The 26,510-nt window shown below is 38.4% G+C and overlaps 1 long non-coding RNA gene across 1 annotated transcript; it reads right to left on the reverse strand.

Moving 5' to 3' along the window:
* Positions 1-359: 359 nt before the first annotated feature.
* LOC139158952 (uncharacterized) lies at positions 360-25,421 on the reverse strand. The gene is made up of 3 exons (XR_011557775.1): positions 25,235-25,421; positions 16,379-16,448; positions 360-1,263 (listed from the first exon to the last, which is right to left on the reverse strand). It is a non-coding gene; the product is annotated as an uncharacterized lncRNA (long non-coding RNA).
* Between the last annotated feature and the right edge of the window lie 1,089 nt (positions 25,422-26,510).

Genomic DNA, 26,510 nt, shown 5'->3' on the forward strand with positions numbered 1-26,510 from the left:
CTTCTAATGCAAATATAAGCTTGTCCATCATACTATAGACATTCTTGCTATATACAGTGATACCTCATCTTACAAACTTAATTGGTTCCGGGAGAAGGTTTGTAAGGTGAAAAGTTCGTAAGATGAAACAATGTTTCCCATAGGAAACAATGTAAAACCGATTAATGTGTGCAAGCAAAAAAAAAATCACAAAAACAGCGCTCCGCTGGGTGCCGCTGTCCGGCTGTCACCTTTTGAAACAGTCGGGCGCTTCTCGGCGTTCTCCTGAACGCCAAACCTGAAAAGTTCGGCAAACGTTCGTGTTCGGGAGGCCGCTGAGAAGCGCCGATGGGTTTGCAAGGTGAAAAAAGTTCATAAGAAGAGGCACAAAAATCCCAAACCCCGGGTTCGTATCTCGAAAAGTTTGTAAGACGAGGGGTTCATATCACGAGGTACTACTTTATTAGCAAGGTCCCCTTTATGCCATTACTATTTCTACTTCCCAAATCCTGCAAAAGCAATTTGAAGTTAATCTCCGATTGTTTTCTTCCAGCACCTCTGCAAAACTAAGAAAAACAAAACAAGCACTATTTTCCTCCAACAATTTTTCTCCTGAAAAATAAAGATTCCCCTATCCCCATGCTTTGCAACACTCTTCCTGCCCCAGGCATCCTGTCTTCATGTCTATCTGCATGGTGGTAGTATACAAAGGAAAACAAATATAGGAAGTTTCCAACAGGAGCAAAACATCAAACTAGTTGAAAGATATAGAAAGGCAGGTGAACACTCAGAACCAGGCCGCAGTGTGAAAAAGAGGAAATGGATTCCAAAACAAGCCCCACCGAGACATAGACTTTCAAAGAAAACACTGCTTTTAGTGCAATTTCAAATATCCTACAGCTGAACTCCAAAGAGAGAGGCTCATCTTTTTTAACACGACCACCGGCACAGGATCAATGATGTCCAGAACTGCCTTTGAACAGAAGCAGTCTGTCCCAAGATCAGGGAAGGAATGTGTCAGATGTTAGCTTGCCTGAAGCTTTCCGGAACCCACAGAAGTGATTTCCATATATCAGTTCTTCACCAGTCGGTATTTTTTTCTTATTAGGCTTCTAGTTCTTGGAGTAGTCACTCAGCACCAGTTCGGATGTGGTTACTGAGAAACAAAAGGCAGACTAAAGCAGGCACTGTACAAGGGACTTCAATGGGAAACAGCATTCCATTGACTTCAGAGTGCAGTTAAAGATAAATTCCCCGTGGCTGTTAGTGTTCTCTGTGGAGTCACTGGAAAAAAAACAACAATACATTTTGAGAAAGTTAAAGAAGGATAAAATTAATATTTGTTGTCAGGAGAAGAGAGAAAGAATTAAAGTAAGCAGTTAAAGCCATAATCCATAATACGCAAGAATACAAATGTTAGGACAATGAAATGAAAAATTGGATTTGAAGAGTAAAATCTATATTTACTTATATAAGCAAGGCACATTTTCTTTAAGTATTACTAACAAGTATTTAAAGCAGGGGTGGGCAATTAATTTTGCCATGGGGCCGCATGAGAAATTGGGATGGTTTTAGAGGGCTGGACTAATATAATTAACTCAGTTCTACCTAATACTGCAAAGACCCAGACCCTGGCCTGACCTAAACACCTAGACCCACTCTACAGACCCCTAATTGTTTGCTTTATGGCAACATGGTGCACCACAGTCACTGCACTGGAGTGTTTGTGTGGTTTCTGTGCTCGACTGCTCTCAGTAGGAGGTCGGGGTCTGATTCATCAGGAAAGCAGGAACCGGAGGAGTCCCGGCAGATGCAGTGAGTTCTTTCATCCTTGCACTTGAGCGGACCCCAACTTCCGCGGTCCAGCCACAGATAGCGGGTGGGCCGGATGCAGCTCGCGGGCCACCCCTTGCCCAAGTCTGATGTAAAGCAAGGGTAGACTAAAACAGATATTATTACTATAAAGCTACAGAAGGGCAATTGCTTATTTTTTTTATTGTTCCAAGATTTACTTGTATCTGAGACAGCTTTCATTCTCAATACATCAAGAACACAAGAGGTGAAAACCTAAATGGTTTGGTACTTGTACATAGCTGAATACCATTAAACTGAATTAGAATAGATAGAATAGACTTTTTATTGGCCAAGTGTGATTGGACACACAAGGAATTTGTCTTGGTGCATATGCTCTCAGGGTACATAAAATAAAATATACATTTGTCAAGACTCATATGGTACAACACTTAATGATTGTCATAGGGGTCAAATAAGCAATGAAGAAGCAATATTAATAAAAATCTTAGGATATAAGCAACAAGTTACAGTCATACAGTCAACATGGGAGGAAATGGGTGAAAGGAATGATGAGAAAAACTAGTAGAATAGAAGTACAGATTTAGTAGAAAGTCTGACAGTGTTGAGGGAATTATTTGTTTAGTAGAGTGATGGCGTTCGGAAAAAAACTGTTCTTATGTCTAGTTGTCTTAGCTGAATATTTGTAGAGTTTCACAATCAGAAAGTTAGTTTTTATATAAGCAACCATGCCTGGCAATTTTAAAATGTAGTGGTGAACAACAAACCAAAACCAAAAAACTCTCTTTGTTGAACTGTTATTAATGATGTACAGCTCTGCAGAGTAGCAAAAGTATATACTAATGATATCTGCTCTTTGAATTGAAGACTGACACTTCCTTCAAATATTCCAGTTTCTAGGAGAAGGGGCGTTATTTTTAATTAAAAATAATATTTTAGCCTATAAAGAATTTCCTTCAGTTGGGCAGGAAGCCTTCAAAATAGCCAAGAAGATTTTCATAGATATATTGGTGTCCATAGGTTTTATGCTGGTATAGGTCCTCAAAGCAAGTTATAACAACTCAATGGCATTCCCCAAAATAAAATGAGAATAAATTAAAAACAAAGCTTTATTCTGACAGCAGTGGTTCTTAAAGGATGACAACTTCAAAATTGTATGCAAATCAGATTTTTTTTAATATGACAACTTAATGCACTAAGCTAAAAAGTACTTTGATTTTTTCAGCATTTGTTAATGGTGCTGTTTCTTTTAATTATAACTCTTCTTCACAATTCATTCATCTCCCCCTCCATCTTCAGATTAAAAGACTTCCAAAGAGGTTCACAGAATCTGAAATAAACATTTACAATCTTAACAAATAAACAAACCCATTAAAGACAACAGCCAATAAATAAATCCATTAAAGGCAGCCTTACAGAATGACACTGATGAAAAGAAGGCTGCTCAGATAAGTATTTTCAAGGAATATATCACATTTTATACTAGAATTCAGTATTTACTGGAATACCAGAATGCCAGGTTTATCAATGCACAAGCAGCATGCCCTACTTAGGTATTGTATCAAACAAACTGATGGCTTATTAAACAATTCAACTAACAAAGCATGGGTGATATATGGTAACGTGCATGTGAAACAAATTGTAGCATCTTACATAGCCTTTTTCTTTACAGGACTATGCAATGTTCTTGGTCATTCTTTTGCATGAGTGCAACTATTCATACAAGTTCAAAAGGTAACACTAAGGGCTGAGAAATATATGTTGTTAGCTGGTACCAATGAACGGATTGAATCAAACCTGTACAATGTTCCAATGAAGTATACATTTTTGTATGTTTGTTTGTTTGTTCATTAGATTTCTATGCCGCCTTCTCCTGGGACTCAGGGTGGCTCACACCCAAGCATTTGCTGGTTTTATGACCTATAAACATGGCATCAGAACAAATTACTTCCAGGACCCCCTTCTGCTCCATGAGTCCCAGCGACTGGTTAGGTCCCACAGAGTCGGCCTTCTCCAGGTTCCGTCAATTAGACAAACTAGCTCGACAGTCAAAGAAATAAATATTAACAGATAACAGATTTGGAAGGGACCTAGTAGGCTATCTAGTCACAACCTCCTGATTGTGAGGCAAGAGAACATAAGAACATAAGAAGAACCATGCTGAGTCAGGCCAAAGCCCATCGAGTCCAGCATTCTGTGTCACACAGTGGCCCACCAATTGTCCATGGGAATCTTGAGCAGAAAGAGAAGGCAAAACTCTCCCTTTCCCTCGACCCCCAATAAATGGTACTCAAGGGAATCCTGTCTGCCTCAACCAACATAGAGGCGGCACATGGGCATCCATTTCAATAACCACCGATATACTTTGCATCCATGAATCTGTCTAATCCTCCCTTGAAACTATCCAGGCTGACAGCTGTCACGACCTCTTCGGAAAGTGATTTCCATAAACTAACGATCCTCTGGGTGTCCTCACTCCACCTCTAGGCCATAAGTGTTCCACTCTAGGCCACACCAGCACTATCGATATAGATCCATCTCTCTTTCTCTCTCTCTCTCTCTGCCTCCCCCCTCCCTCCCTCCCAAATGAATTTAAAGATGCAAAATTAAAAGTAAGAAACTAAGTACTACTAAAAGCTGTTATTTATTTTAGTTATTTGGAAAATTCATATTGCTGCCTACTTGCTGACAGCAACTCAAGGTAAAAAGACAAAATAATAGAAATAATAAATAATAAATAATAAAATAATAATCCTCAACACACACCCCACCCTAGTGACACTTATACCAGTCATTTAATGGGCCCCATCCCACTCAGGGTTTCCCAGGCCCACTGGCAGAACCACATCTTCAGGGCCTTCTGAAAGAGTATCAGAGTGAGGGCAATATAATTTCCAAATAAATGGTGTTCCAGAGGGAGGGAGCCACCATGTAGAAGGCCCTTCTTCTGAGTCTTGCCATATATATATATCCTTATGGCAGACAACCCACAACATTCCTTGCTTGCCCCGCTCTAGTGGTTCAGTGGATGTGACTGGCTAGAGACTGGCTATTGTTAGAAAAAAATATTGATACTAAAAACAGAGATTTGGATGTGTTATGTGCATGCTGCATGGGAGGGGGGGAAATGAAGGTTAACGTTCCGATAGAGGTTTGTTTAATATTTTCAGTCAGAATGTGCAAGGTATTGGGCACATTTACAGTTAATGATTAAGCCGCTTCTGTCCTGTGCTACATGGCGAACCATTTGGGAATCCAGTAACTCAAGAAATATTTCAGGGCTGCTTTGTCAAGGACAACATTTATTCTGTTATTTGGAGAAAACATCAAGTTGAGAAATGAACAGAGTGGGCAAAAGAAGTGAAAAGGATGCGCTTGTTCGGAATTCAGATAAAATCTTCTCCTGGAGTAAAATAATTTATAAGCGCATCTTTCCAGAAGTGGGTCCAAAGGTTGAATGGAAACTGATGAGAAAGAGCAGAAATATAAGTATACAGCAGAACGAGAAGGACTGAATGATCCACTTTGATGATATGTTACTTTATTTTTCACATAAATGGGTTGCATCCATTTAAAAGAACAATCAATTGGGTTTATAAATATTCAATTAAAACTGGTTTTGATAACTGAAAACATTTCCAATTACTATTATTTGGAAAGCAGATCCATTAAAAGAAGAAAGATAACTTTTGTTTTCTTGGAACCTGTCTGTTACGAATGCACATGTGAGGTGCTAGCGAAAACTAATCAAAACTATAAACACATGAGCATTTTTTAAATAATTATATCCCAGTGAAGACATCATAGCTTGCATCAGATTGACCATGCATACTATTGTAGCACAGTTCTCTTTTCCTCATGTTCTTCTCTTGTTCTTCAAGTACAAGCAGTGGTGGGCTGCTTCCAGAATGCCTAATTGTGCGCAGTTCTGGAACGCAAGTGCGGGATCGAGCGCAATTAAACTTCCTGCACCTCACCAAAATGCACATGCATGCACATCTCTGTGCATGATTTTGCTACCTGCACTGTTCTGCCAGAGTGCCTCAACCGCCCATAATTACAGGGTAATTAGTCCAGGAAGACACACACCATATGATAACAGGAAAAACCAAAAGTTTTTATAAACAGAAAAAACAGAAATAGCTCCCTTTTTAAATGTCAAAGGGACTTTCTGGTACACACAAGGCACAGGTTAAATGCAGTCCAATTGCTCACCCAATAACTGGGAAATTGAGTCCAATTCTAAAGTCCAGAAAGTCCACACACACAATCTTGAACAGCAAAAACCACGATCTCAACAAAACAATGAATCAGATAAACTGCCATGAGGCTAAAACACCAGGCTGCACTTTTATCTGTAGCACTAATTACAGCAGCCCCACCCAACCACAGGTGGCCTCATTTTCTCTTGTAATAATCCTTCAGTTGTTGTCTCCTATGCATCACTCTACACATGCATGGATGTGTCATTAATTCTTGTTCAGAATCCAGGGATGATACAGATGACTGATCTCCTCCTGGGCTGTCTGCCAAACTCCCCTCTTCCCTGTCACTCACACTTCCTTGGTCAGAGGAGACTTCGTCGGCAGATTCTACTGGGAGCAAAACAGGCCTGCAGCATGTGGATGTCTCCCCCACATCCACCTCCACATTCCTTGGGGCAGGAGCTGGGCCAGAGCTAACCACAACATGCACAGGTGCAGAAAGCATAATTGTGCTCAATCCCACACTCGTGTTCCAGAGCCCTGGAGCTGCACGCAATTAGGCGTTCTGGCAGCAGCCCACTTCTGAGTACAAACCTCTGGGGAGCATATGTTTTTGTAGATTATTGTAATATTTACCTCCAATGATAGTCCTGTGAAGTGGGTTGGGCTGAGAATGACTAATTCAAAGTCAACTTTCAGGCCTAAGGGAGGATTATAATTTATAATCTTTAGGGTTTTTTAGTCCAGCCGCTTAAACAGCTTTTGAAACTATATTGTAGCATGTAATAAAAGATCTCAGCTGGTCAAATACCATTTAGTTAAGAAAATTAATCCTAAGTATTAATAAGGTATGAATTATATGTATGAAAATCAATAGTGGAAATGAAGCAAATATGAATCTTCTTCCCTAATTCATACCTTTAGAAATGGAAACCAACTGTGCAATTTTGAACCTCATGTTTCACTGGGAATAATTGTTTCTCTGCCTCGGTGCAAAGTGAAGAATGATTGATTGTTTTATTCGAGAAAAATCAATGTTTCTATTGGAGAAAAGAAAAAAATAAACATCATTGTTTAGCTTAGTAATTCAATAATGGCATAGAAAAAGGGTTTTGCAAAAGAAATAATTATCTGGAGCAGGATTCGTTATCTGTAATAGTTATTTGGGAAGAAATTCCAATGTTAGCGGTCAATATTGTTTCACCTGATTGCAATGTTTGATGAGTTTGTTCTCATATCGGGGAATGGTGAAAATTAAATGCAGCAGTGGGCACTGGTTAAAATATAAGAAAAAATTTATTGCTTATTCCATTTGCAAGATTCACTGATTAGCCAAGAGCTTATATGGATACTGTAACTGTCATAATGTGAAGAAAAATCACTGCTTTATTGGCCTTTAATATAATGGGCTATATACCAATTTAAGTTCTCTATAGAGCAGACTCTATTGAAATTTATACAACTTGATTAATCTAAGCCCATTGATTTCAGTGAATCTATTAAAAATGGCTTGACCTGGATGCAGCCCAATCCCTTTGAACAAGTTCACTCTGGGGCAGAAGTGGGTTCCTCGTAGTTCAGACCAATTCTATAGAACTGGTAGTAACTTGGCGGCCTGGGTCACTGGAACCGGAAGCAACCCAGGCCTGCCACCCCCCTAAACTGGTTCTTTTGGCGGCACTATAGGCTTTTTAAAGTATTGCACATGTATGTGCATGCCCTCACAGCACACCACTGAGCGAACCAGCAGCGAGAAAATGCAGAACCCACCCCTGCTCTGGGGCTCAAGTCTCCATTAGCAATAACAACTGCCAATCTGCATTCATAAATTGTAAATTCATTCCAGTAACATTTGATAGAGGCATCGTCATAGCTATACTTCAAAGATTCTGCAGAAATATAGGATTGACTCAATTGGGAGAGAAGAAACTATGAAAAGGGTGATATTATGTCTGTCAAAAATTTATCCTACCAGATTTTGTGAATTGCAGTCATGATAGTAATATATAAACAATAAACATGAGACTTAGAAACTATGAAATGGGAAGTTTTAATAAAGTTTTTTTAAGGGTTTTTTAATTATTTTAAACATTAGATTTGTTACATGCTGTTTATTACTGTTGTTAGCCGCCCCGAGTCTACAGAGAGGAGCAGCATACAAATCTAATAAATAAATAAATAAATAAGTCTCCTTTCCTAATTTCATTTCTACCAAAAATTCATTAAGTGATTTTAGGAAAGTTGTTCTCTTTTAGTCTTAGGGCTACAGAGGATTGTTTCCATTTTTTATATTCAAAGAGGATGTCCAATCCTTTATTCTGCCAGTAGAAAGAACACTGTGAGCAGATCAAATTTCTTCTTACAACAACCAGTAAGTATTACATAATTCAGAACCGATGAATTAAGACTCCCTCTGGAAAAAGTTCAGGTGGCATGCTATGGGGCTATAAATAAGAGAAAATAAAAAAAATATTTCACAAATAGAAGTGTAATATATGCCTTTGGTCCTTTCACAATTTCATTTAGTATGTCCTTGTATTTATTTATTTTGTCAAGCATAACAAATAGGTGAAATAGATATGAATAAAAGGGAATATTACACTATTGTCAAATATTTATAGAAACATAGAAACATAGAAGTCTGATGGCAGAAAAAGACCTCATGGTCCATCTAGTCTGCCCTTATACTATTTTCTGTATTTTATCTTAGGATGGATATATGTTTATCCCAGGCATGTTTAAATTCAGTTACTGTGGATTTATCTACCACGTCTGCTGGAAGTTTGTTCCAAGGATCTACTACTCTTTCAGTAAAATAATATTTTCTCATGTTGCTTCTGATCTTTCCCCCAACTAACTTCAGATTGTGTCCCCTTGTTCTTGTGTTCACTTTCCTATTAAAAACACTTCCCTCCTGGACCTTATCTTGACCTATCCCATAAGGTTATGGCATGGTTTGGCAAAAGCTACCAGCAGTCACATTGTTCCAAACAGTGTTCCCTCTAATTTTTTGGTGGGGTGGGCGGAAAAGTATAGTGTCTGAGCGGCAGTCCCTTCGGGACTGGGTGGCACAGAAAAAATAAATAAATAAATAAATAAACAAACAAACAAACAAACAAACAAACAAACAAACAAAAAACCCACCCTGTTTTGCCTCAAAGAATTTCAAAATAAAATACTGTACTGTGTGTCTATAACAGTGAGATCATAATAGGGCAACTCTATCAATATCAAAATGCCACTTAAATAGTTGAGCTAGTTTCAAACTAGATTTTGATTTTCTTTCTCTCTTCCTTACTCCCATTCTTTTTCTTTCTCTTTTCCTTCCTCTCTTTTTTCTATCTGTTTCTCTCTCTTCCTCTCTCTCTCCTTCCCTCTCACTCTTTCCCTCTCAGCTTCTGGGCAGGTTTGGAAAACTCTGAGTTGATGATGATTTTTAAGTGAGCGATTGCTCACTGCTCAGCTTAGAGGGAACTATGGTTCCAAATATAAGTTATCTTTGAACAGCTGTAATCAAGTGATAAAAGATTAGGACAAAGATTCAGAAGTGTAATCATTTTTTACATCTATTTTTTTAAAGAAAAATTTAAAACCATAGAAAATTATGTTTCATAAAGGAAAGAAACTGATCAATTTTACCCTTCATTTACTTTAGTTTAACATCATTGTGATATCCATAGCTGTCAATTATACATCTCAAACCACAATTTGTATCTTTTAAATTGCTAGCTATTTGGAAACCATTTTCTCATGACACACTATTCCAAATGTACAGTAATTGTGTCTGATGCTGTCACTTTAGCCAGTGTTTTTATGGTTCTCAGGATTTTTAAGGAATTTTCTTTGTTGTGATGCAACTAGCCATGGTTTTTGTCTTTTCACATAAAAGAGAGGAATGAAATGCATTGAAGAGGGATTATTTAGAAAGTATGTCTTTCAACCATTTTATGTTTGGATAAATAATCAAAAGGTTGACCTACCACACACCTGATTCAACTAATCTTCAATGTGGTTGAAGGTTCTGGATGGCTTTACTGTTAAATATTTGGCCCTTAAGAGCAGCAGTCTCAACAGGAAGAAGAAAACCAATACGGTAGAGGTTAAAACATCCGGAAAACCTAGGGTGATGTTCACCCACAACCACTTGATGACTTTGGACCAGCCCCTTTCTCTCAGCCCAATTTTCTTCATAGTGATTTTGCTGTGCAGCAAAATAAATAAATGAATAAGCTGGGAGGTGGGAGTACTGCATAAGCCACCTTGAGCTCCTGAACAAAAGGCATACAAATTAAGGCAGGAAGCACAGAATGGTTTATTCACTATGAATTTTGTTCATGATCTCAGATGGTAAATATGAGGTTTTTGGTGGAATTGCAACTATAGTATATCTCACAGGATTTCACTGTGAGTGATCTAGGTTGAGCGGAAGCTTTCTTTTTTAAAAATCTACAAACATGTCTCCCTTTTCTTAAATATTTGGATGTCAGATCTGAAAAGAAGATATAGTCTTCTTTCTTTCAATATAATTATTTATGTTAAATAATAGTGTACATAGTCACAAACTGACCTTAAGTTTGAAATTTGCATTCATTGTTTTTTTTCTCAAAATAAGAACTAGTGGGACAAAACATTTAATCCCATTCTTGATTATAACCAGTGGTGGATTGCTCCTGGTTTGCCCTGGTTCTGCGAACTGGCAACAGTGGCAGCAGGACGCCCCACCAACCCACCTGGGACCCTTCGGCACATGCGCAGAAACATCATAGAGGCATAGAAGGGTCACATGTGCACACGTGCAACCCAGTAGCAATGGGTTTTAGAACCCACTACTGATTATAAGGTATAGATGACAAATATTATTGTTGCTACTGTTGTGGTTGTTCTATTTTTAAAGTTCTTCCATTTATTTCTACATACTGTAATTGTATATCCTGTATGTAAGCTGAATATTCATCCCAAATCTATATCCATTCTGTTAAAAAAACAAAATAATTATAGTCATGTGTTCTTTCTCTGTCCTCAGCAATCAAAAAGTATGGATTATAATTGCAGAATCCTATTCCTGAACTGAACATTGAGTCTGGTTTGACTATTGTACTACTCAAATGGCTTGGGTTAAATCTGATTCTTTGTGGACTTCAACATTATGCCCCAGAACAGAATCATATTAGTTGATTATATGTTTCCAGATTAAGAATCCATACATATGTATAGTCTCTCAAAAATCAGTTTTAGAATTAAAACTACCACATTAGAACTAAGACACCTTAAACAAGATCTAAGTATTGCCCACAAGATCATATGTTGCAACGTCCTGCCTGTCGGCAACTACTTCAGCTTCAACCACAACAACACAAGAGCACACAACAGATTTAAACTTAATATTAACCGCTCCAAACTTGACTGTAAAAAATATGACTTCAGTAACCAAGTTGTCGAAGCGTGGAACTCATTACCGGACTCCATAGTGTCATCCCCAAACCCCCAACACTTTACCCTTAGATTATCTACAGTTGACCTATCCAGATTCCTAAGAAGTCAGTAAGGGGCGACTACAAGTGCACTAGAGTGCCTTCCGTCCCCTGTCCTATTGCTCTCCTATATCTCCTATACCTTTCTTCTATTCCTATATCTCTTCTTCTATTCTTTGATTGATATGTTCTATTACTATTTCTTCTTTTCTATTATTTCTTAGATATATTTTACTATGAGTATCTCCCCTATAACCTTCATCATGTATTTTACTATGTGTATATAGATATATACCCACTAAAACCCTCATTGTGTATTGGACAAAATAAATAAATAAAATAAAATAAAAATGTAAGTATTTTTACTAATACAGCTTTCATCTCTGCATTTCTTCATATGAGAATGATTTGCAAATAACACTAATAGTTTCTGAATATAGTTTTGAACTTTAACTTCCAATCATGACTATTATAGGGAGTGCATGGGATTAAATTCAGTATAGCATTTACATTTTTTAACCAATACTCAGGGGGAGGTAAAAAAATTTCTTAGCAGCAACAAAAGTTCTTCAAAATGAAGTTAAATGATTTACAAGATACTGGTTTCTATCTCAATAGCTTTATAGTACATATTGTAAAGATTTTGCCTATTCGGTCAATTTAAGACTTTCCTTCATTTTTTAAAGACAAAAAAATCCATTTTTATGCTAGAAGAGTTAATTTATTAGCCCCTTTCCATTTCATAGCAAATAGCCGATAATCACAGAGGAACATCTCTCCTGTACTGTGTAATTGAAGTGTGTGTGTCTGTGTCTGTCTGTGTGTGTGTAAACCTATATTAATTATATTACATTATTTATACTGAGTTCATATTTGGAAGGAAGAATAGAACAAATGGCTCCTTTTTCAAAAACCTTGTTTTCAGGTGCTCTAGATCAACTGTGTTCAGATGTTTTTCATGCCACAGTAAAAGATTCCCAGAAGGCCTCATGAGAGGTTAAGCTCTAGTGATAGATAACAAAACTTAGTTCACAGCTAAACTTAAGTAGCTATGTTGTTCCAAAGGGGAAGCCTTTAGAAAAGGTGATAAAATGCTGTACAATTAGGCCAGAAATGTACTAACAAGGGAGATCAGAGCAGCAAAAAGAAGCTACTCTGAAAAGCTAAAGGATCAGTTCTCAACAAATGAACAGCAAACATGTGGAGAACTCTTAAAAATAGCACTGGTTATGGCAAACCACTTTCCCAGGCTGAAGGAAATCAACAACTGGTAGATGACCTGAATGTGTTTTACTGCAGTTTGAAAGGAAACTACAGTCACCTATTTCCACAGCCTTCATTTCAGACACACCAACAACAACCAAGCTTCCTACAATTGAACCCATATCATTGGGTTCACAACCCCTAGTGATCACAGAAAAGGAAGGGCAAGATCTATTTCACAGATAGCAGCTAGGAAAAGCTCCAGACCCAGACAACATAATTCCTTCTTGCTTAAAAATGATATTTATGTATACTGAGAGCATATGCACCAAGACAAATTCCTTGTGTGTCCAATTACACTTGGCCAATAAAATTATATACTATTCTATAATTGTCATTAAAACCAAATCTATGCTCATTGCAATTTATGCATGCAAATTTATATACTGAAGTTATTTGAATTTCATAGTTTTTTCTGTTTTTGACCAGGAATTTCCTTTACTGATGGTAACTATAAAGTAATCCGTTTACTGTACAAAATCAACACTTAAATTTCACAATTATTTGGGAGAATAATGCTTTAATTAAATCAGTGCTTGATGACTGAGATGTGATTGGGGGGGTTTGTTTCCTTTGAAAAATACTTATAGATGGCTCTGGCTAAATTTGGGCACTTTTTTCTCTTTATTTCTCTTGGAGTCTGATCAATTGTAGGGTTCTGCAAAGCACAACCTTAAAAACTCTGTTTTACATGACAATCCCGGCAAAATATTTGGGAGACAACAATAATAGAAACTCCTTATATTCAGTGAAGTGATGAGGGAAATAGATTTGTTAAGAGGCATACAGCAAGCAGAAAGCTGTGGTTGAATTTTCTATTAACTGCAACTAAGAAATATATGGATATATATCTGTGATGGCGAACCTATGGCATGCGTTCCAGAAGTGGCATCTCTCCAAGCATGTTGCTCTTCTGGGTTCCGGTGTGCTGGCCAGCTAGTCTTCACATGCACGGGAGCACCAGAAACTGAAGAGCAACCATCTGGTGTGCATGTGTGTGCCAGGAAGATGATCTTCCGATTTCCAGTGTATTCATGCACATTGGACAGCTGGTTTTCACACATGCATTTGTACCAGAAACCAGAAGACCAGGTGGTCGGTGCACATGTGCACACCAGAAAAAGGAAGATAATCTTCCCAACACATACAGTGATACCTCCTCTTACAAACGCCTCGTCATACAAACTTTTTGAGATACAAACCCGGGATTTAAGATTTTTTGCCTCTTCTTACAAACTATTTTCACCTTACAAACCCACCATCGCCGCTGGAATACCCCGCCTTCGGACTTTCGTTGCCAGCGAAGCGCCCGTTTTTATGCTGCTGGGATTTCCCTGAGGCTCCCTCCATGGGAAACCCCACCTCTGGACTTCCATGTTTTTGTGATGCTGCAGGGAAATCCCAGCAGTGCAAAAATGGGTGCTTCGCTGGCAACAGAAGTCCGGAGGTGGGATTTCCCAGTGAGGGGAACCTCAGTGAAATCTCAGCATCGCAAAAACACAGAGGTCCGGAGGTGGGGTTTCGAGGACTTCAGTGTTTTTGCAATGCTGCGATTTCACTGATGCTCCCTTCGCTGGGAAACCCCACCTCTGGATTTCCGTTGCCAGCGAAGTGCTCGTTTTTGCGATGCTGGGATTCCCCTGCAGCATTGCAAAAACACAGAAGTCCGGAGGTGGGGTTTCCCATGGAGGGGAGCCTCAGGGGAATCCCAGCAGTGCAAAAATGGGCGCTTTGGCTGGCAAAAGGGGTGAATTTTGGGCTTGCACGCATTAATCGCTTTTCCATTGATTCCTATGGGAAACATTGTTTCATCTTACAAACTTTTCACCTTAAGAACCTCGTCCCGGAACCAATTAAGTTTGTAAGACAAGGTATCACTGTATTCCCATTTTGACACTTGGTGCCGAAAAGATTCACCAACACTGATATATGTGGACTGCCTATTTTACCACTATAGTTGGATTTCAGTGAGCCTTAAAAAAATAGCAGTAAGTAGAAACCAATAGTTATTTTAATACCAAATGAAGGCAGCAGAGAAGAATCTGATTAACAATTTGCAAACTGATCTCTATCCTCAACTTGAGTGCCTATTAAATTAAAGGTAATTACTTTCCTGTGGTATCATTTAGATTTAATAGTCACAAAAAAATTTGTTAGGCAGAATAAAGTTATTTTGTGAAAAGACTTCCATATACGTTTTTTTTTAAAAAAAAATACATAAAAGCATCAAGAAAGCTAAAACTTTTCCCCCAGAGTCCGCAAGCTTCTGAGTCTTGCTAATGCTCTCAGTAAGGAATATCATATAAAAATGTTTTTTGAGGATTTTGATTCTTGCAGCATATAATGTTCAAATGATATTTTGTTCAGAAGAGGAATCAAGTAGAAAAAAAATAATTAACAATGGAAAGGAGAGATGTTAAACTATACAATACATGCTTTACAATTATAGAAGAAACTTAATTTTTTTTCTTAATTGGATTTTATTTTCTAGTTCTATATTCTTTTGAACATAGTGGTCTTCACTTAAGAGTTTTAATTCAAGCAACTATTCACATTTGTATAAAATTTTATACTGGACTGGCTTCACAATAAGTGTATACTTAGAGTGTCCTGCCATGTTTCTCAACTTTGGCAACATTATGATACGTGGACTTAAGCTCCCACAATTCCCCAGCCAACATGTTGATTAGGGAACTCTGGGAGTTGAAGTCCACACATCTTTAAATTGCCAAGGTTGAGAAACACTGCTGTAATATATGAAGAAAGACAGAGCACAAAACAAAAGGGTAAATCTTAGGTGCAGGTAATAGGATATTCAAGCAAGCAAAAGAAGATGAATCCCCCGACTGATGAAAAATAGGGAGAAGATTAGAAAGTGAGTCTTGCTAAAATTAGGCCCCACCCTAGACCACTGAAAGATGCTAAGTTTATAACAAGTTCAAGCCTACTAGTCTTCTGTACTTCACCTGACCAATAGGACAGGATCATCCTCAGAAGACCTGATTAGACTATTTTAAAAATCTCCCTGTTTTTCAGTCCCATGTTTTTGTAAAAGTTTGAGTCGTGGTGATTTAGGAGTTCATCCTCCACATCTGAAAATGATGGCAATGGTATATCTCTAAGCAGGAGGGTATCAAATATGAGCCTGACTGATCTCTTGGGGATTCCTCATTTGAATCTAATGCATGTGCTATAAACTGCAGGGACAAGTGGACAAGGCAGATGGTGACTGATCAAGGAAAAACAACAGTTTTCTTGCTTTTCAGGAGATACATCAATACAAATAACATTTTGTGAGTTATTTTAAGCTAGTGATAAATCTAATCATTCTATTTCTCCTGATAGAGATGAGCAACCACCACTTTCAAGATTTTAGTGTCAGAAACTTAAATATTATCAATTTGGTCATGATTATTAAAAACCATTTGCATTAAAAAAGTTTTCATAAGAATGTCATACCATGTCTCTTTCAGAACACGTGGGATTCTCCTTTTGCAATAAAACAGTAACTACCAACATTTGAATATCAGTTAACATGCTTCAGTTGCAACTATTCAGTAATGAATACACTTGGAGACATTGTGAGATTACATCCTGTAGAGTAAAGCAATATACCAATTTTAATACAGAATATGCAAAAATCTTCACCTGTGTTTAAGGGATACTGCAAGAGTGAGCTTGGTTAGCAAGATAAGGTTGAAAGAACAGAATATGTCATCTGTGAAATACAGAAAAGGATGAAAATGCATTGTTGGTAAATGACCCAAGATGGTATGTAACAAAATAAGTCAAAACATTATGGCATGGCATGTACAACTATGTTACCTGCAACTAGGATACAAATGAAACTGTGTGTTAATTGCTAACATTAACTAATCTCTAAATAATATTATTCAATTTGTCTTTAGAAATAGAACACTAATGATCACTTGACAGCTTAAATTGACAGCTATATATCAATTTAAATAGAATAAGAATTGTTTAAACTGTTTTCAATTAGGAATTAATCCTTCTAATTACAATTAATAATATAAACAGTTAATTTTGGATAAGCAATCATGACCATCCAGTCTCAAAATATTAGAAATATTATAAAATATTAAATTATTCAAACTTTTAAGAATCTTTTGGAGAAGTGTTAAATTCCTTGGCTTGAGAAACTTTATCTGATTAATTTTTCACTTCCCAATTCAAATACTTTAGGATCTACCAAAGACTTAATAGATTGATTTGAAATTTATTTTTTGTGCTTTTCAATTTAGTACCATACAGATGGTACAGTATTTCATAAAGAGACAAGGGAATTATATTGCATTTATAAGTATATTGAAAATACATGTTCAGGAAAATGTTAAAATTTTATGCTCCTGAAATTAACAATATCCTAGTTAAGAGTCATATAGACGTTTTCCAATTTCACTATACAAAGCTTTTTTAAAAAAAATTATGCCACAGTATTAAACATTTAAAAGGTCCTTAGAATTTAAAAATTCAGGAAATGTTTAACTAATCTGTTCAAGACTAAGAATGGGGTTATTTTAGGGTATCCTAATGATTTATTGTAATTATACATTTCAATTCTGAAATAAAAGCCATGATTTTCTTTTTCAGGTGAAAACCAGTATTTTAATGCAAGGGTGGACATAGCCTTCTTGCAGCATGTATAATGTGCAAATACTGCTTCCAGCTTCATTCAAGATAGACAGATTGGTTGCTTGCCCTCCAATTACATTCTCACAGTATCTAAGTAATATAGAAAGTCCAATTGCCAAAATACTCTGGTGCAAATGAACCTAAATTTACTGGCTATTTCATATTGTGTGTTAAGGAAAAGTGATCAGTTACCCCTGAGTTATCAGGGACATGTGTTTAGGAATGTGGGATTGCAGTAGATATCCAGTAAATGATGAGTAATAATTCAGTCACAAACAGATTTGTTAAAATGTATTAATAGGTTGCCGATCAGTTTCCGGTCACAATTTAAAGTGTTGGTTATGACCTATAAAGCCCTTCATGGCATCGGACCAGAATATCTCCGGGACCACCTTATGCCACACGAATCCCAGTGACTGGTTAGGTCCCACATAGTTGGCCTTCTCCGGGTCCGTCGACTAAACAATGTCATTTGGTGGGACCCAAGGGAAGAGCCTTCTCTGTGGTGGCCCCGGCCCTCTGGAACCAACTCCCCCAGAGAACAGAATTGCCCCCATCCTCCTTGCCTTTTGTAAACTACTCAAAACCCACCTCTGCCGTCAGGCATGGGGGAATTGAAATATCTTCCCCAGGCCTATATAATTTATGTATGGTGTGTTGTCTGCATGTTTTTTAAATTATGGGTTTTTAACTTCGTATTATTAGATTTGTATTGTACATTGTTTCTATCACTGCTGTGAGCCGCACCGAGTCTATGGAGAGGGGCGGCATACAAATTTAATAAATAAATAAATTAATTAATTAAATAGTTTACTTTTAGATAAATAGCACAGTCCAATTAAACAGTCAAGATCATTCATGTTTAGTTAGTCAATATCAAGAAGTACTATAATCTTCTTATCAGTCTGTCTTTGTCTTAAACATCAAAGATTTTAGCTAATAAACACTTCAATATTTTCAGAGCATAACAGAGTTTCACACAGAACTTATCAAACACACAGTCAATCACCAATGAATCAGCATTCTGGAACACATCAGCCTCCAACTACAATCTCTGGCTCCCTCTTATGGCAAACTTAAAACACTACAGCCAATCACCATATAGTAGTACATTTAAAGTTAAAGTACTCAAATATATACAAACATAAATTGATGACTTGTTTATATATTAACAACTGAACCACTTAGTCCTAACATTCCGCACAGTAAAGAGTTAAGATTTTAATAAAATCTTATATACTGCCTCTATGGAGTTGTTATTTGCAGCTGCTATGAAACAGGATATAATCTCCCTCTTACTTTCAAAGAGATGAGTTAAATGACCCAAACCTAGTAAATTCCAAGCATGATTCAGAATGAGTAAATTCAGAACATGATTCAAATGTTTAATTCATTATCTTTAAAATGTATCTGCCATCTCCAAGTTAAAGCAGACTCTTTAATGACAATAATAGTGTATAATTAAGGCACCACATCAAAGTCAGCAATGGTGGGCCCCCAGATGTTGTTGTATATGGTTCTAGTATGCTATAGATTGGTGATGATTGCAATTTAAATTCTACAACATTGGAGAGACTGTGAAGATTGTTCTATATGGATGATGCTCATTTAATAAACTTTTCTCATCTAGTCATTTCCATCCTTCCTTATTTGCATATTTGATACTTGTCATGATAAGGGCAAAATAGATATCAAAAGGATAGTAGATACAAGAGTAAAATAAGTTCAATATAATTTAATTTTTTAAAGTACAATACACTGCATGTTGGTAAGATGCAGGCGATAGCATGTTGGCTTGCCATAGAGTCTGTAGACTAGCTCATATTGACAGGATTCTAAATAATAGGTCCAATTCAATAAGAACTCAGAGGCAGGCAAGTTCCTCAAAGAACATTTTATTAGGACATATTAAATTGGTAACTTCTTGGTGGAAAACTGGTTCTAAATTGATGCCGGTGTCCGTCCCCGCCCCCCGCCCCCCACCCCCAATTAAGAGTAAAACTTCATCATTCCCTCTCCCACAGTCTCATTCACATAAACCAATCAGCATACAGTCCAATTGCAAGATAACCTGCTGACTGTAGATCTGTAGGTCAGCGGTTCAAATCTCATCACTGGCTCAAGGTTGACTCATCCTTCCATCCTTATGAGATGGGTAAAACGAGGACCCAAATTATGGCGACAATATGCTGGCTATGTTAAAAAGAGCTATTGCTAACATGTTGTAAGCCGCCCTGAGTCTAAGGAGAAGGACGGCATAAAAATCGAATAGATAGATAGATAGATAGATAGATAGATAGATAGATAGATAGATAGATGGATGGATGGATGGATGGATGGATGGATGGATGGATGGATGGATGGAGGGAGGGATGGGATGGAGGGATGGATGGATGGACGGACGAACGGACAGACAGACAGACAGACAGACAGATAGACAAAAAAAACTCAGTCTCCACCCTGCAGACACCTTCATGAACATCCTTGATTCCCAGGGGAAAGTTAGGCTACAAAACCCCAGCTAATCTCTATAACCTCCCACCACCGCCTCCCAGCCTCTTCTCTCCAGACTATGACATTTATTTATTTATTTGTCTGTCTGTTTGTTTGTTTGTTTGTTTGTTTGTTTATTAGATTTGTATGCCGTCGCTCTCCGTAGACTCAGGGCGGCTAACAACAATAATAAAAAACAGCATATGACAAATCTAATATTTAAAATAACTTCTTTCCTACCTCCCTTCCTCTCTCTCCCCCTCCCTCCCTTCCTTCTTTTCTCTCTCTCTTTCCTTCCTTCCTTCCTTCCTTCCTCTTTCTTTCTTTCTTTCTTTTATAGCAATAGCATTTAGACTTATATGCCACTTCATAGAAAAAAAGAGGAAAGAAAGGAGAGAAAGAGGTACGGAGTGAGAGAGAGAAAAAGAAAGAGAGGAAGGAAGAGAAACAAAGAGGGATGGAGAGAGAGAAAGAGAAAAATAGAGAGAAATGGGAAGAGGAATAGAAATAGAGAGAAAAAGAAAGAGCATTTTTTTTGCTCCATATAAACCAAATTTTTAATCAATACCCACACTCACCCCACCCCCATCAATGGTGTCCCTCTTTAACAAAGTAAAAATCTGGTCACTTTAGCTATATGGTAAAAAGCTATTACAGAATCTAATTGTTCTGCTTTGGATACCATGAAGCCTCCTCCCAGAAGGTAATGAAGAAAACCAGTCATGGAGAGATTATGTAGCATTCCAGACTAAATATATACATATATGTGGTTGTCTAGCAAATGTGGGAGTCACATACTATAACAACCAGTTCGGCCAAAACCAAAAACGTGAGCACAGGTGAAAATGTGAACATGTGCATGGCATTGAAAAAAAAACCGGTGATTATATAGGACAGGATAGCACCAGGGTGAGTGGGCTGGTGATCAGAACTATTGGTTCACCTGAACTGGTCCAAACCACCAGCAGCCCACTTCTGTTGCCAAATAAAACAATTGTCAAAAAGGGCCTTTGACAAGTTCAGGATCCCATACCTAACCAGATCTTCACTGCCTTAGAACTTTAGGGTTATCCTAATCTCTGAAGGGAGAATGTTCCAGAGTTCAGAGGCAACAGCCATTTTTCTTTGCTTGATGCAGCCTGTCACATGACCAACCTGCCATATTGAACTTGATGAATAGAAATTACTGGGAGAAGATGGTGCTTTAGGTAGCCCAGATCCAAGCCATGGTGGTTTTTAACTTAGAAAAATGTTTGTATTAAGTTCATAGTTTCATACATTTATAGGCATGCAGGAATGAATGCAAATATGAAAGCATGACTGATTTTTTTTATAATCAAAAATTAAGGGAAATGATGGAGGATACAGGATATAGATGTTGAGAGATCTGTTGATCTTTGAAAATGCCAAGTGTGGACATTTGAAAAAAATATTGAAAAAAGAAAAAGAAAAGGGAAAATAAAATAAGCATTAAACATGGAAGCAAAAATATCACTCCTATCAGGAGACGAAAAAAAGTTTCAAAGAATGTAATCAAAGATTATGAAGTTAAATGGAAAGCTTATAGAACTGGCAATCATAAGCTGCAATGGAATAAGGATATATATTTCTAACCCCAGGCTTCAATTTTTTGCCTTACCATTTTTTACTCCTTTTCTGCATTATGCATAGTTTTGTTTATCGTGAAAGGGTGTAGCAGGATAGGCAGATATGTTTGTATATGGAAATAAAAGGCCTGGGAGAAAATTTTTTAATGGGCGATAAAACAATGTGTAGAATTGTTTCTGGAGAAATGTGAACCTGAGACATAAAGATAATGAACCAAGAGACTCATTATTTGGAAAATAGCAATTCTATTATTTGTGATAGCTGAACCAGTCTTCAAGTAACAATCTGCAGGACTGCAACTAATTTAATTTGTATCACTAGTTTAAAACTTGTAGAATTTTGACTCACTTACTTTTCAGTGATATTTATAAAGCCCTTCACGGCATCGGACCAGAATATCTCCGGGACCGCCTTCTGCCGCACGAATCCCAGCGACCGATTAGGTCCCACAGAGTGGGCCTTCTCCGGGTCCCGACAACTAAACAATGTCGGTTGGCGGGCCCCAGGGGAAGAGCCTTCTCTGTGGCGGCTCTGACTCTCTGGAATTTGCTCCCCCCAGAGATTAGAACTGCCCCCACCCTCCTTGCCTTTCGTAAACTCCTTAAAACCCACCTTTGTCGTCAGGCATGGGGGAACTGAGATATCTCCCCCGGGCCTATACAATTTATGTATGGTATGCTTGTATGTATGTCTGCTTAATAATGGGGTTTTTAAAATATTTTAAATTGTAAATTATTAGATTTGTCATGAACTGTTTTTATTGTGTTGTGAGCCGCCCCGAGTCTACGGAAAGGGGCGGCATACAAATCAAATAAATAAATAAATGAATGAATGAATGAATGAATGAATGAATAAATAAATAAATAAATAAATAAAATTTGCTAACTACCGATTTGCTATTGTCATCATTATCTCATCTTTCTGTACACATGTATTTGTACACAGAAAAAGTTTTGTTTTTTTTTAAAAAGGCTTTGCTCTGTGGGTGCCTAAGATTTTCCTTTCGTATTATTGTGAAATACAAAGCGAACTGGGACAAATAAACTTCAGTTCCATAAAGGCAGTGAAGGACTACCAAAATTTTTACTGCCACACTGTGGGTGTGGCTTATGCAGGATGCCCTGCATTTTCTTTCAATATCTTTCAGTGCAAAATGGGTGTTCTGGGGTGGAGCTCCATTTTTGCTAACCCACTGCATTCCCCCCCCCAATCCGGGCAGCAGCCCACCCCTGCATATAGGATTGCCACTCCCAGTTAGACAAACTGCTAAATTATATAGGTGTCAAATTCTCAGTCTGAAGGCCAGATGTGTTACACTCTGGCCATGCCCACTCCCGGTTTAGTGAATATTCTGACCCAGCCATAGCAGAAACAAGAAACAGACTCCTTGTCAAGAAAAAAAAACCTATTTTGAATTAATTGCATTCACCCACCGAAAAGTCCTTCAAGGAGTTAAATGCAGTACAAAACTTATCAGTTCCTTGCCATAATTTGAAAGTTGTGAACTCCCAGATGAAAGGCTGCAAATTAAGTTCTAGCAAGCAATCTTTGTGAGACAACATGCAATGAGCCACAATCTTCAGAAATACAAATTGTTGTCTGCTGTGACAACCACTCACTTTTCCTTATATTTATTCCCCAGCCAGAGAGGGGCCATTCAGCTTCCATATGTACTTGGCTTCCCAAGTCAACTCCTTGTCCTCCATTGTTCTCCTCTCCTAACTGCTCTGCACATTCATGCATCTGAAACAGCCCCCAACTATTCTTTCGTTTCACTTATCTCAGCCTCAAAAGGCAGCTGCCTCTCCAATGGCTGAGAAATGTCAGATGGCCCTGGCTCTATCTCTGCATCTGACACAGACCATCCATCAGAGCCTTCCCCAGACTCCAGAACTGGCCCATGTTGCTCCCCAACCTCCTCATCATCCAAGTCTCCTGGCAGCTGGTGGGTCACAAGAGTGAAAGGGGGAAAGTTGTGATATGTCCGTGATGACAACGTCATGCTGCAAGTTAGACAACCCTTTTGCTAGAAGGTCCAAACATGGCTGCAAAGTGTATTGTGAGATCATCCGATGTCACAGGGTGAGATACCAACAATATGCTGATGATACCCAGCTGTACATCTTCACCCCGTGCCAGTTCAGTGAAGCAGTAGATGTGATGTGTCGATGCCTTGAGGGTCTACATGGGAGTTAACAGTTATCAAACGTAACCCCGGCAAGACTGAGTGGCTGTGGAAATTGCCCTCGAAGGACTATACCAACTGTCTGTCCTTGGTTCTGGGAGGGGGAAAAAATTATCCCTCTCCGAATAGGTTTGCAATTTGGGTGTCCTCCTAGATTCTGAGCTGAGATTGGATCAACATCTGTCAGCTGTAGCTAGAGGGACCTTTGCACAGGTTTGTCTGGTGCATCAATTGCAACCCTATCTGGATCAGGAGGCTCTTATCATGGTCACTCATGCCCTTATCACCTCATAGTTAGACTATTGCAACACTATACATGGGGATACCCCTGAAAAACATTTGGAGACTACAGCTGGTCCAGAATGCAGTCCTGTGAGCTGTTGTGGGTGCACCTAGGTACACCCACATCACACCAATTCTCCATGAGCTGCACTGGCTCCCAATCGGTCTCTGGACACAATTCAAGGTATTGGTTATCAACTATAAAGCCCTACATGGCTTATAAAGCCCTACATGGCTTAGGGTCAGACTATCTTCAGGACTGCCTTCTACCACATATCTCCCAGAGACTGATAAGGGCCCACAGGGCTGGTCTTCTCTGGGTCCCAGATAAACATTGTCGGCTAGTGGGGCCATGGGGGAACACCTTCACTGTGGTGGCTCCAGCTTTCTGGAACCAGCTACTTACTGAGATCCATACTGCCCCACCCTACTGGCCTTCCGGAAAGCTGTAATGACTGGTTTTTCTGGCAGGCCTGGGGCTGTTGATCAGATGATGCTTCATCAAGATCCAGCGTTTTATTCTGGGTTTAAACTTTGGGGTTTTTTTAATTGTTCTCTTTCTGGATATTTTAATATTAATATTGTATGCATTGTTTTTATTAGTTGTGAGCCACCCAGAGTCCCTATTGAGTTGGGCAACATACAAATTGAACAAAAAAACAAACAAATATTGTACTGTACTGCATTATAATCTTTTTATCTATCTATCTATCCCTCTACCCACCTACCTACCTACCTATTTGAATTTCATTAACCATAACAATGAAGTACCTGCTTGTTTGCTAATTGGCTCTTTCCTCAGTTTTGACTTGGATTCATAAGGAAAAAAAGCTGAATATCAAAACATTACTGATAAAAAGAATCTTTCCTACAGCTTAAGAACAGATGCAACAGTTGAACAATCACATATGATGTTTTGGTCAATAGTTGCCATACATTTTGGTTGAAACTGATCATCTGGATCTACCAGTAGTTCAATGAAGATTTGAAATTGAAACTGTCGTGATTGTTATGATATATATTAGGAAAAGAGGGGACCTCCTTTTTTTGGCTCCTGAAATTGTTAGAGAAATTATAGTTACCAATACCTTAACCACTTTCATTGGGCTTAGGTATGCTAGCTACAGTAGTTTCTGTCCTGATAAAATGGCTAACTCCCTCTAAATCTTGATCCTGTTACAACTTGGTTCCAAAGCACTTATGCTAATGAGTACTGGGAGATTCTTTGTTCTCCTCTATGCCAAGGCCAGACAATATATTTAAAACCACACCTCTCTACTTACCTTTTTTTTCTGTAGCAAAAAGCTACAGAAAATGTCTATAATGTAATCACAGCAATGGAAGGGTGGGACAGAAGTTTGCAGTGTTCCCTAGATCAGTGTTCTCCAAACTTGACAACTTTAAGACTTTTGAACTTCAACTCCCAGAACTCTTCAGCTAGCCTTGATGTTTGGTGACCCCTGCCGTAGATGAAGGCTTAGTTGCAAAACCTGCAGCTTATTTTGCTTCCCCCTCCCAAAACAATAAATGAGTGACTCAAAATTGACCCCTTGTTTAAAGAAACAGCAGAAGACTGCACCTCAGAGAAATCTGCCAGCTTACAACTTCCTACCCAGGGATTGTAAACATTGGAAAGGAACCATTAGCTACATGGCTATTCACTATGACATGTATTAGTTGCTTGAGGCAGACGTGTTTCAGGACAAGCAAATCTTCTGCAACCTTACAAGTTAGTAACACTTTTGTGTGAAAGGGGAATGCCTGAGAGTTAGCATTAATTTTCTGCTTTCAAGTGGAAATAACTAGCAATCTTATAGCATAGTTCTAATCTATTGAATGTTTACACTTTAAAGTTTCTAGGTTGATCATTTTTGAATGTGATTTCATTGATTTTTTTGTATTCACAATTGGGCCTGAGTATTTTGATCTTTGGTCTACAGCCTTGGATTCAGGTTCTTATTATGTCTGTTATATTTTGATGCTGATTAAATGGGTATGCAGTTATCTTCTTCTGAAGGTTTTACTGTGGGTTTGATCCAGTGAAAGGCTACCAACATTTTTACTACCACACTGTGGGCGTGGTGTATGCAGGGCACCCTGCATTTTCTTTCAAAATCTTTCAGTGCAAATTGGGTGCTCTGGGGTGGAGATCTTTTTCGCTACCCCACTGGATCCCCCCCCCAAATCTGGACAGTAGCCCACCCCTGGTTTGATCCCTAAGTAGGACCAGAGGTGGTATTTGATGGTTCCGACTGGTTTGGGTAAACCAGTAGTGGAATTTTTGATTAGTTTGGAGAACTGGCAAATACCATGTCTGGCTGGCCCCACCTCTGACTGCCCCACCTCTGCCCACCCACTCACCTGCTCACCACTCACCCCACCTTGCCCCACATACCCACTCACCCCATCCCACCCTGCTCAATCACTCCTCATCTTGCCTCCTTGGCATAGCAGACTGTGTGCCTCCTCGCTTGCATTGATCACACAATCTCTGCAACTTGCCTGCTTTCCTACACAGTGCCTGCAGCTCAATTGAGTGGTGCTGATCTGCCTGCCTGG

This window comes from Erythrolamprus reginae, chromosome 2, assembly GCF_031021105.1.
Source record: "Erythrolamprus reginae isolate rEryReg1 chromosome 2, rEryReg1.hap1, whole genome shotgun sequence".
Taxonomy (NCBI): Eukaryota; Metazoa; Chordata; class Lepidosauria; order Squamata; family Dipsadidae; genus Erythrolamprus; species Erythrolamprus reginae.